Source organism: Etheostoma cragini, chromosome 5, assembly GCF_013103735.1.
Source record: "Etheostoma cragini isolate CJK2018 chromosome 5, CSU_Ecrag_1.0, whole genome shotgun sequence".
In the NCBI taxonomy this organism is placed as follows: domain Eukaryota; kingdom Metazoa; phylum Chordata; class Actinopteri; order Perciformes; family Percidae; genus Etheostoma; species Etheostoma cragini.
Genome location: NC_048411.1, coordinates 22,823,487 through 22,835,090, shown reverse-complemented (window position 1 = coordinate 22,835,090; position 11,604 = coordinate 22,823,487). Strand labels below are relative to the sequence as shown.

At 42.0% G+C, this 11,604-nt stretch overlaps 1 protein-coding gene across 2 annotated transcripts in view; it reads right to left on the bottom strand.

Moving 5' to 3' along the window:
- The window catches only part of LOC117944608 (neurogenic locus notch homolog protein 1-like), a 41,227-nt gene that overhangs the window by 27,710 nt on the left and 1,913 nt on the right, over positions 1 to 11,604 (bottom strand). The window lies entirely within an intron of this gene.

The following is an 11,604-nucleotide window of genomic DNA, read 5'->3' as shown; positions in this document are numbered from 1 at the left end:
AAAACTTTATTTCTGCAAGATATATTGGTTAACTATTAAATGTCCCTATATTTATTTCCTCATTAAAAATCAGCATAACAAAGAGTGGAAATGGGTAAAGTAAATTCCCAAACGCTATTTTTGTACATCCAATCTTTTTGAGCTCAGCACGGATTGTAAAGTTCAGAAGGGTAAGACAACCCTTCGGACTAGCAAGGGTCATCCCTTTGTGTGCTTCTGTGCTTATAAATCAGCTGCTTGGGTAACCAATAGGACTAACTTTTTAACGATGGTCCCGTCCCTGCGGTTTTTACAACACAGCAACACAACCATGAGAAACTATGCTATGAACGGGACTTTCGTCTTTCTACCGTCACCCCCCGCCAACAATGGGTTTCAGGCAGTAAAACTGAACAGAGGGAGGAGGAGGACAAGCTCCTGTGATGTTTCTCACAGGTTGTTTTTGAGTCATAAACACTGCTTGGACCCTAGCGAACAAGTTACCAGAGAGAGAGAGAGAGAGAGAGAGAGAGAGAGAGACGAGAGAGAGAGAGAGAGAGAGAGAGAGAGAGAGAGAGAGAGAGAGAGAGAGAGACGCTGCAGATCACAGGGACACATTCACACATTTACAATTACAATGAGAGAAGTTGAAGGTTGTCCCCTAAGGATACGCACGGCTTAACAAAGAGGGCCACACACACAGCATGCAAACCGTCATACCTACACAGTATGCAGTCTTGTACACATGCACAGGAAGAGTATGCACAAAGACTTAGCACAGGATCTGTGTTTGTATCTGGTGAATCCATTTAAGTCATTTATTATGTAAAAATTGCAAATACTTTCTCTTTTTTATCACGGAAGTTGATAAAATACTGTAGGCTTTGAATTTGCAAATATCTGATTTAAGGAATAGTTTAATTAGTTCAATTAGCTTAGCATAGAATAGAAACTGAAAAGAGAGGGAAACAGTTAGTGTGGCTCTGGCAAAAGGTAACAAAATCCACATACCACTAGCATCTCTCAAGCTTACCTATCGAAAAAGTATCTGTAAACAAGCAGTCCTACAAGAACTTTGCCTAGACTTACATTTTATGTTAATATATGTTTCACAATTATTTTTTTAAACCAGTAAATAACTTGTTAAAGTATAAGCGAACAAGACTGTGAGTTCACTGCCAACTAGAGCTTGGCAATATGAACCGTACAATCAAATATCATGATATTTTGGACCAAATACCTCAATGTCAATATTGCCACGGTATTGTAGGGTTGACTACTGTGGTGTGACAAAATATTACCACAATGAGAGTTTTGATAAATAATCATCAATAATGGGGACACAATGACTAAGTGGGTAAAGGAAAATAATAACACAGCTAGTACGTCTGGTTCAAAGTAAAGTTCAGACATCACTTTACTGTAATGCAGCCTTTAAAACCAGGAAAAAGACAACACTTCTTTCATATGAGAATTTTACAATCTCCAAAAGTTAAGATATCTAGCCGCATATGTCGATATAATCCTAATATTTGGCCCCACCCGATTGTCAACCGTCAGCACTTCATGGTTCAACATTGAGACCCTCCCTACCGCCACATTCCCATATTAATCACCTTTAGAGAAAGATTCAATACTGTTGTCAACAACACTGGGTGGCCAGGGAGGGTTGGTCATTACAAAAACAAAGCATCTACTCAATAGCACCGGAGACAAGAACACAACAATTCTGGAGTATTCTGGAATTCTTGTTCCTAATCCGTCCTTTTCAAAAGTTGAGCCACAAAAAGAGAAGCCATCGTGGCACCCTTCAGCGGCTCTCCGGGCTGAAATGTGCTCGCTTTGACCCTTTTGTCAGCACTCATTCATCCCGAGGACAAGGCAGCATCTATGCCAGTGTTAGAGCTGCAAGCCAACCTTATGGAAACTTCAAAGCGCCGCGCCCCCCACCTCAGCGCCCGTTATTCGTCCCTCCCAAGAGACGATTCGCCCCAGCAATAGACAAGTTATGGGAAGAGGATAAAACGGAAGAGACTGTGGCGCTACCTGAAAGATTTCTGAAAAGTGAATTCCTGCATTGCGAAAATCCCACAGAGAATGTATCTAGAAATCAACAGTTATCTTTGAATTCTCTCATGCAGAAACAATATTGTGCATAAAACACCCTGCAGACATCAAAGTGGCCTTCCCACAACATTAAAACCCGCTGTCACTCACAAATACCTGACCAGAGACAGCAAGTCTGTTAGCCCGCAGGGGCTGGCAGGACCACGTCCCCAAACATTCCCAGGGGGTCAAGTGTGTGTGTGTGTGTGTGTGTGTGTGTGTGTGTGTGTGTGTGTGTGTGTGTGAGGCTGAGCTGTGGGTTTAGGGACATGGTTGTGGGGACAGGCGTGTGTTTAGACAGGGTCTCCCTCTCAGGGGATTAGGCAGCCTTAGGACCGCGGTAAGGAAAAGAAAACATCACATGCTAGGCTGCCCGCTGCACAAACAGTAGTAGTGAGTGGTGGCACGTCACTACGTTGAGAGCGAAGACTGGTTCCTTAGCTTAGCGAGTGTCATTTAGCCTGCAATGATAGTAGCATTAAGGTCAAACCAGCAGTTATTCCAGAAGTTGAAAGCCACATCTTTTTTTACATGCACTAAAAAAATCCCAGATGTGTTTTCTTACGATATCACACAGTCAATTGAATGGTCAAATTAAATTAATTTGCCTCAAAGGTCTTTACAATCTGAAACATCTAACACCCTCTATCAATAGACCCTTAATTCAGACAAGGAGAAAGTCTGACTAAAAACACTTTACTCTTTTTGTACTTATAATGAGATGCTTACTGTATTTCATTGTCTCAGCATTTGTATAGTCAATAATCTACTGACAATAAAATTCAATCTAATCTAACAAGATTTAATTATTGAGCAGAAAGGCAATTTAAAACAACCCACCAGAGGTACCAGAAATGTTGACTTTGCACACAATCCTCATTTAATGAAATGCCTGTCTGCTTTGTAATCCAGTACTATTTGTTTTATTACTATAGTTGAGATGTTAATGAAGCTGTACTTTGGCAACTTTGCTGGCTGCTGTTTTTCCAAATTTGTTTATCTAGATACCCTGTTGCATCCATTTTCTGCAGGTAGAAGATCAGGCTGCTAGAAGGCCAGTCCAGTTAAGCCCCAGCAGTGGCGGGTGCTGAGGTGGTGAGGTGCCACTAGAGCTCGCTGGAAAAAGGCCGCGGGGAGCAGGTGCGCATGTTAATGAGGAGACGGCAGCTGCTGCCACGGCCATTCACCCCCTCCTCCTCCTCCTCCTCCCCCTCCTCCTCCTCACACACCTCCCATATCCCAGAACTCTGCCTCCTTCCTCTGCATGGCACCCCATCCTACTACTGTCCTCAAGCCTACTACTTATGAATTAGTCTGAATAGGTCATTTTGAGGGTTTTTCTATTTATATACTTTTAAATTAATCTTTGGCGGACAAAAGAAAACAGGGCAGAAAGAAGGACATTTAATAAAAAATACAAAATCGATTTAGAAACTATATAAAAATGAATACAGTGAATACATTTCAAGAATCAAGCTGACTGGTGTTAAAAACACGTTTAGTTTGGTTTAGGTTACTTTATGTGTACCTAAATTTGTTGTTATTAGATTTGCAGCGAGAAGGTGACTTTTTTTTTTAGTTATAGTAAAAAAATGTCCAAATGGATGTCACACACACACACACACACACACATCCCTTCACTACTTAGCAGAGAAGTGAAGAGCGAGTGAAAAAGAGAAGAGAGAGGGAGAGGGAGAGTGGGGGATGAGTGGGTCCATTGTTTTTTTCTCCTCATTCAGTTGACCACAGGCCTGGCGTTTTCAGCTGTTACACTCTTTCCTTTCCTTCCTCCTTTCTGTCTCCAAAAACATTTCTTTTAATCCTTTCATTTTTTATGGCTCATCACTGAATTTTCCCCTTTTTTTCTTACATTATCGGTATTGCTTCCTCTGTTCAAAGTGGTATGGTCGCTGACATCTGCTCGTTCCCCTCTGAGCATCTTTTTTCCCTCCAAATCCACCACTCATTTGTAAGACGCCACATTAGGATTTACAACTCGCAACTGACTGCTGCTCAGTTCCCCCTAACACTTTAGTGATCTGCAATGTTGAAGGCCAAGCGTAAGGCAAAAGAAAAGCTTAAAATCCAGAACACACACAAGCAGCGGGACAAACAATGGAGTCTGAAAGAAAGAAAACTGGAACGAGTTTGGTTGGGTTTTTACGGGGAGAAAGACAGAAAGGGGTTGCCAGTTCGGAAGGAATGCTGGTGTTTACTCTAAAGAGTCTCCTGTCCTGATTCTTAACCCGAGGATGGCTGGCAGCCTTAGTTTATGGTTCCTTGAAAAAACTCTGCACCAGCTTTCAAACCTGGCATCTGCCCTCGCAAAACAGCCCAGCGTCTCACACCAAGGCCTAAAAGACAAACAGATAGAGCCTCTGCACCGTACCTCGGTGCACGTGGACACACTATGCAAACACACTCTGGCTGAGGTGCAAGCAGTAAGTCAACTGTAGCACACGCTAGGCAAAGAATGCTAACAGTGTGCTCTTTAAGTTGGCGAGAGCCCGTCAAATACGCGCTGGGCACAAAACAGCTTTTAAAGGCAGCAAGCTTAACTGCCTCAATGAGAGCACAAACATAAACGGGGAGGGGGGGGGGGGGGGGAGACAAAATATATTAACGACTCTTTTATGGAGTCTTGGCTGTAATCAAAACAAACAGAGAAAAGCAGCTGCTTCAACAAGTGAAATCTGCTGGCCTGGCGGGAGGGATAATCTCAACAGCAGCAGGTAAACTGGGCTGCTGGCAAAGTAAATAAAGAAGACATGAAAAGAGGGGCAAAAATCAGAAGCTGAGCAAATATCAGGTGTTTGGGGGGGTATCATATAACTACAGGACAGCAGTGGAATTATCTCTGCGGTAAGGCTGATACTATTATTATCTTTTCTGTCATCCCTGCCCAGTAGCCCTCTTTGTTCTCCTCTGCACTCCCTTTGGGCCGTCTCTTCTTCTATTGCTGCCGCAGTAGCCCGTGGCAACAAGTCGGCGACACTGATGGGATGCATAACAGTGCCGGGCGGAGGCTCGAGCCTACAGCAGATGTTGTGGTGACATCTGACCCTTGGCCAGGCGTCACTCTGGAGGGGCTTTCCTCAGTGTCGGGCCAATCTGCCATCTGCCATCTTTCTGAGGTCCCACACAGATGGGGACGGAGGCTTTGAACGTAATATGTAGGCTACAGATGTGCACTGTATACAAATAAAAAGCTAGAGTGAGTACGCAGATTTTGGCAACTGTACGGACCCCAATCTGTATCCATTTTAAGAAGCTTATTGAATTAGGTTGTGCATTTTTTTCAATTATTGTGCCACGTAAAGCTCTGTGGGAGACACAATCAGTGTCTGGTTCCATTTCTGTAAATTACATGACTAAGAGTATTCTTTGTTTATTCCTATTATCCTTATATTTGAGCAAAAGATTACAGAAGATAACTTAATCTAGTTTATTACAACTTGAATCATATTTTTATGGTTTTATAAATCATTTAAATTGTTTCAGATAACACTGTATTCGCCAAAGTAACTGCTAAGGTCTAGGAACACGGTGACATACAACAAAGTATGTTATGGCAACAAACAAGCAAACCAAGAGATTAACCAGATTATCTAATTGCCTAATATGTTTTTGAAAGCACAGGAAAACTGTGCATCCACAGCTACGGTAAGTGATGCAGGTCAAAGATGAAATAGGAACTAACTAATTAGTTGATCTAAAAATAATGAATCGGAAACGATTCAAGTTAAGGTTGGGTCATTTTTTTCTGTTACAAATTGTCAAACAGTCACTGGTTCCAGATTCCTTCTCTGCCACCTGTGTGGATATGTTGATTTGTTGTGTTAATATCACTGTGAATTGAATATCTTTAAACGTTTTTAGATGGTCTGATAAAAAGAAAAGTATATCAAGCCATTATCTTATTCTTTAAGAAACTGCGGCGGAAATATATGTCTATTTAATTAACCAACCAATATTGATTAATGGAGTCAGTCAGTAAAGTAAAGTGGGTTTTGTTAATACTTTTATTTTGCTTTTGATTTCTCTTCTCATACTTTGTCCATTGAACAGAGGATGGCCAGAAAGATGTACTGTATCTCCTGAAAGACAAGTTGTAACACATGTAAACCACAGTTACGCTCTTTTTCTCAGGTTCAGTGACACAGAGCTTCCAGCCTGGAGTCAAACTGTGTTAGTGGAGCATGTTTGTATCGTTGGCCCCCTTCCCCTCATCCCCCCCGCCTCCACAACACCCATTCTCATTTCCTGGCTGTTTGGTTCTGTGCCTGGTTCTAAGTCCCCTTTAGTCTTGTCTGATCTGTTTTTAAAGCATTACCCAAGGGGGGGGCTCTCTCCTTTCCACCAACACTTCCCTCTCTTTTCTGCCCTCTCTTGTGTTTTCCCAGCAGCATTTAGTGGCTAACCACTGTGACAACTCTGCCACCACTGGTTGAAAAGAAATCAACACCGAAATGCAGATATTCTGTTTTAATCACAGAAATCAAGTAATATAAATAGCTCTTCCACTAAAACCAAAGCTGGCACAAAAAACAAGGTTGTTTGTTGTGGAACTGAAACCAAAGTTACCATCAAATCCCCACTGGCTACAGAAATTACAGGGGAAACACTGCCCCTCTTTCCCTCTCCTTACATCCATCCTTCTTTTCCTTCCTCTCTAATCGTACAGGAGAGCTGACCTGGCCAGCCCACATCTGGCAGCCTTCATTAGAGACCCTGTTTGTTTGGGAGAGTTATGGACACAGCCCATGGGAAAGAGCCCGCCCCTCAAGGGACCAACCACTTACTGTGTGTGTGTGTGCGTGTGTGCGTGTGTGTGTGTGTGTGTGTGTGTGTGTGCGTGTCTGTGTGTCTGTGTATGAATGTCTTGAGAATCATAGCAGCTCTAATGACTTCTGCCACATGCCTACTTTACGAGGCTGGGAACCACTTAAAGGCTTTAGGGATGTCTGAAGGTGTAGCTGACAGTGAAACCAGACACTCAGGTTGTTACTGTACACGGCGACTTCAAGGTCTGAGCCAGAGCATGCCAAAATATCCCATCACTTCATCCTCCCTGCGTGCAATTGTCCAACATTATTCAAGTATAGACTAGGTTGTTGGCAGGCTTTATATTTTTAGATTTATATTTTAGAAGCTATATGTACAGTACATTTATTTTATGAGTTAGCCAAACTGCAAAATCAACTGTTGCGGATGTTTTAAGGAGTCTGTGAAATGCCAATTTGTATCATTTTGATACCTAAACACCTTGGTAGGATTGTGTTTTAGCTGGTCCAAATCCCCAGAAGAATGGGAAAGTCTTTTACATAATAAGCCATCTAGTGTTTGCTACCTGTGCATATTGTAGCTAGATACTGCAGCAGATCCACATGATGATTATCAAACAAGTTCTGGAGTTGTAAAGCGTCTTTTTTTTAATGTTGTTTAAGCATACTTAAGGATGTTTGTTTACCACAGACTTCAGAGATAATGATCCTTGAGAAGTGTAAGTCACAGATCTAAAAATATCCTGTCTTTGTGTTAGGGTTCAGAACAAAGGCATTACACTCCATTCTCCTAAATATTCGTTGAGTGAGTGAGTGTCAGAAGTGACTGAAAGCTAAAAGCACACCTGGCACACAAAGTCGATCTGTACCTTTGTGGAGCTCAATGCGCAAAACCACAAGTAATCATGGGTATTATGAAGCATGCTGCAGTGTGGGTGAGTGTGCGTTCCTCCATAGTTGTTATACTATAACCCAGACAGGTGGTCTGGCTAAAAGAAAAAAAAAAAAAGAAATGAGGAAGTGTGGTTAGGAGTATGCCCAATGACATGCTGTCAGTCCTCCCAGCCTGCGATCAAAGTTTATATGATTTATCTTGGCATCTGCCAACCGGGGAGGCTCAAATATCACTAATCCTCTGAGCTGAGGTTCCCCACCACCAAGTCACTTCATTCAGCCAGAACACTCTGACAACCAGCCCTTTCACCAGCCAAACTGCTGCCAAAGGGAACCCAACACCGGCGGCAGCGGCCATATTAAAGCATCGCGCTGTGTGTTTCTCGTTGTGTGATGATAAGATCAGATACGGCACCTTTTCTTCCCTCAGGCCACTCCGAGGCTGTTTCCTGACTCTGAATGGATGCATGGGAGAGGGTGTGTGTGTGTGTGTGTGTGCGTGGTGGAGGGGGGGGTTGCTGAGATAGACTCATCTGACCGGAGTGAACAGAGGTGCCATTAAGGAATCCCCAGAACCGGAGAGACAAGGGCTTACTTTCATTGAAGTGGGTGTATACTGTAGCAGTAGCTGCACATCCCAGCAGGGAATTAAAGACTCTGTTATCTAATGCAAACAGGGAAACATCTGAAAATCATGATTATAGGATTAAAGTTTGCACAGTTTAGATCTTAAAGGTTTGCCATCCATACTGCAATCCCCCCAGATTTTACATTTTAACCCATCCATCAATGTAGACTACTAAATAAGCACTCACAGGAAGAGTCAGAGGTGATGGCAAGCTGGTGAGCACAGGTTATTTTAGCCACGTTTGTCAGAACAATTATGACTGTGGCAATGAGTATCAAACCTCAATTCATTTTTTAATAATCGGCCAATATAAATTTCTAGCATAAAGCATTTGTGGCTGATGCACAGTCTTGTTTATTTATCTATTGATTGGGAATTTACAGATCCAAAGAAGAAACATCATGAAACGTTGCAATTTAAAAGTGTATTTTACTCACGTAAGAACTGTACAACTGTAATAGAGCTCAGGGGTCCTACTGACACTAATATAAAAATAAAAACAAACCAACTACTACCCAGATGTAACAATAATGCAACATGAATATAAGTGACAATATGTTTCCATTTGAGACAAGAACCTTTGGCCAATTGTTTTCGAGCCTGGCCTAATCCAAACACATCCTTCATCTCCTACCAGAACCTAAATCCTAAATCACGTGACTCCCTGCAATCAACAGGCTGTCATAAATCTGTTGTATTTTTTCATCACGCTCACTAACTGATGATGAAGGTTTGTGATCTCTCAGCAGCATCCTTCCTCGCCCCACATCTCCCATCTCTCCGGGCAGAGAGAAGCTCTGCTGCTTTGATTCTGGCCATTGTGCCATTGGAATTTTGTAGTTATTTTTCCTGGTCTAGATTGACTCGGCTCTGTCAGTGCTCTCTCCTGCTGCCAAGCCTCTGCCGTAAATGAGAGGCCTCCTCAAAGCTCTTTGGAGATAGACTTCAGTCAGAATCTCACAAGGCCAGGCAGGCCAGATATGAAGAGGAGATGGTATTTATGGTATGGCATGTCAAGTAGGCATCTCTGTCAGACTATATAAAACTGAAGCATCCAATCCCACTTGCTTGACCGCGGCATAACACTCGAGTTCAAGAGCAACAGCTTCTTGACTGAGGAGAAACCCAGTCGTGATTCTGTCAAGAACAAGTGAGGCTAAGGAAGAAAATAATACCACTCACTGCATGCTTTCATTAGACAAATATTGTCAGGCTTTATCCTTCACTAGGCCAAGCATGATATTACAAACACTAAACTGATAAAAAGAAATAATATCAATTAACTAAAGTGTTAATTGATATATTTTCAATTAACCCTGGTGGAGTGATGTGAGAAAGCCTGGGTTTATGGTACAGCCCTAGTAAAATCACCTTGTAATTCAGCCTGTAAAAACAGTGTTCATTTGTCGAGTATGTAGCATAGACCAATGTCAGGCACCACTGTGTTTATAGCTTAAGCTAATTTGCAATGCAAGTCCCTAGATGGACCCTTTTTTTTATAAATACAATAACTTACTAACTGTACATAAAAGACAGTAAAGAGCACAAACTCAACAACAGATACATAACTTAAAATGTAAAAAACTCACAAGGAAAACCCAGACAGAACACTAAACAACACTATATAAAATGAATGACCGTACAAGAGGAGCACCACATCACATGACGGCTCCATCTTCAAAAACCGTTTCAGAAGAAGTTTAAACTGATCCCAGTCAGGTTCATTATTAAGGTCAGTAGGTAACCCATTCCAAACATTAATCCCCTAAAAAAGAGAAGGCTGTTTGACCTAATGAAGATTTACATAAGGGCATCTTACAGTTCCCGTTGGATGCACCATGCGATACAGAACCCAAAGCTTAGAAAGGAAGCACTGGTTCACTGAGCACCTGGAGAGTCTGGCTATGTAGGTACTTATACAAGTTTAAGATTTTTCAAGTTTAATAAAATTGTTAAAATTCAACATTTAATTTCTTAACAACATGGCAATAAGGAGATCTTATTGGCTTCCTGTTCAAAATTGTAATTGCTCGATTATATATCATTCCAAGAGGCATTGTTATGTAGGTGCTGCTTGTGACCAAGAGGTTACACAACAACTTAGATGTAAAAGATCATAGCATGCATGAAAGTATTTGTAGCATGAAACGGGAGGCAGTCTCTCACAAGTCGAAATGTGTGTAAGTTTGCTTTTGCAACTCTGCTCACCATTGTATAATGTCTTCTTTGGTTCAGACAAAAATACTCCCGGGGGATGTCATCAGGGTTATCTTTATCTAAGATAAATTGGGGGCATGACGCTTGAAAGACTTGGGCCTTTACCAGGGAGGGTCCAAATAAAGATGCTATTGTTTGTGTTGGGCTGTATCTTAGCAGGACTTTTAGCTTGACTAATAGCATTAATTTGTGGAGGTGCAATACTCAACAGCTGGATTTCCCCTTTAGTTATGTAACAGCACATAGCTTCTCCTGATGAAGTACAAATCCCCTTGCTGATCACACAGCAACAGAAGAAACACATATTAATTTAAAGTGCTTTAGTTAACCAAAAATCACTTCCACACATAGTGAATCAAGAAGCAGCTGGTTGAATGCTCTCTGACAAACTATTTATCAAAAACCTCATTCTTTGTAAATTTGGTTCAGTATCATTTTGACTAGTTCTGTTACCTTTGAGAAGAGACCAGGTTCATGGCTGTAATCAAACGGGATCAAGCACAGTAACTGTTTCATTTGGGGTGTCAGTTTTGGGCTTGTGCACAAATCATCATCTAAAAGATCTAAAAGTATTGGAAAAAATAGCCAAAATAGTATTTTAGCAACTTTCTGCTATGACTATTCTGCAGCGCGAACTTGATGAACCAACAGCTTTCACAGCCCTCTGGTGGCACAGTGACTACTAACAAAGCAATATTAAATACACACACACACACACATACACACATACACCATCGCAAACTAAGCTCTGTGTGCCCGCTCAAATCTTTTGAAAATTGCAAGGATGTCCATCTCCATTTTTAATTGGAGAAGTCTGAGGAGGAGAACAGTGCAGGAGCACAATAATGGCTTTGTGGCCCAATGAGGAGCTGGGGGAGGTGGGGGGAGTGTGTGACTAAGGGGTGAATAACACAACTAGACCAAATTAAGATGTGGCGGGGGGCCAGGATGGCTGCCTGGGTCTTGCAGTCTCGGAGCCGTGACCCGGACGGCCCA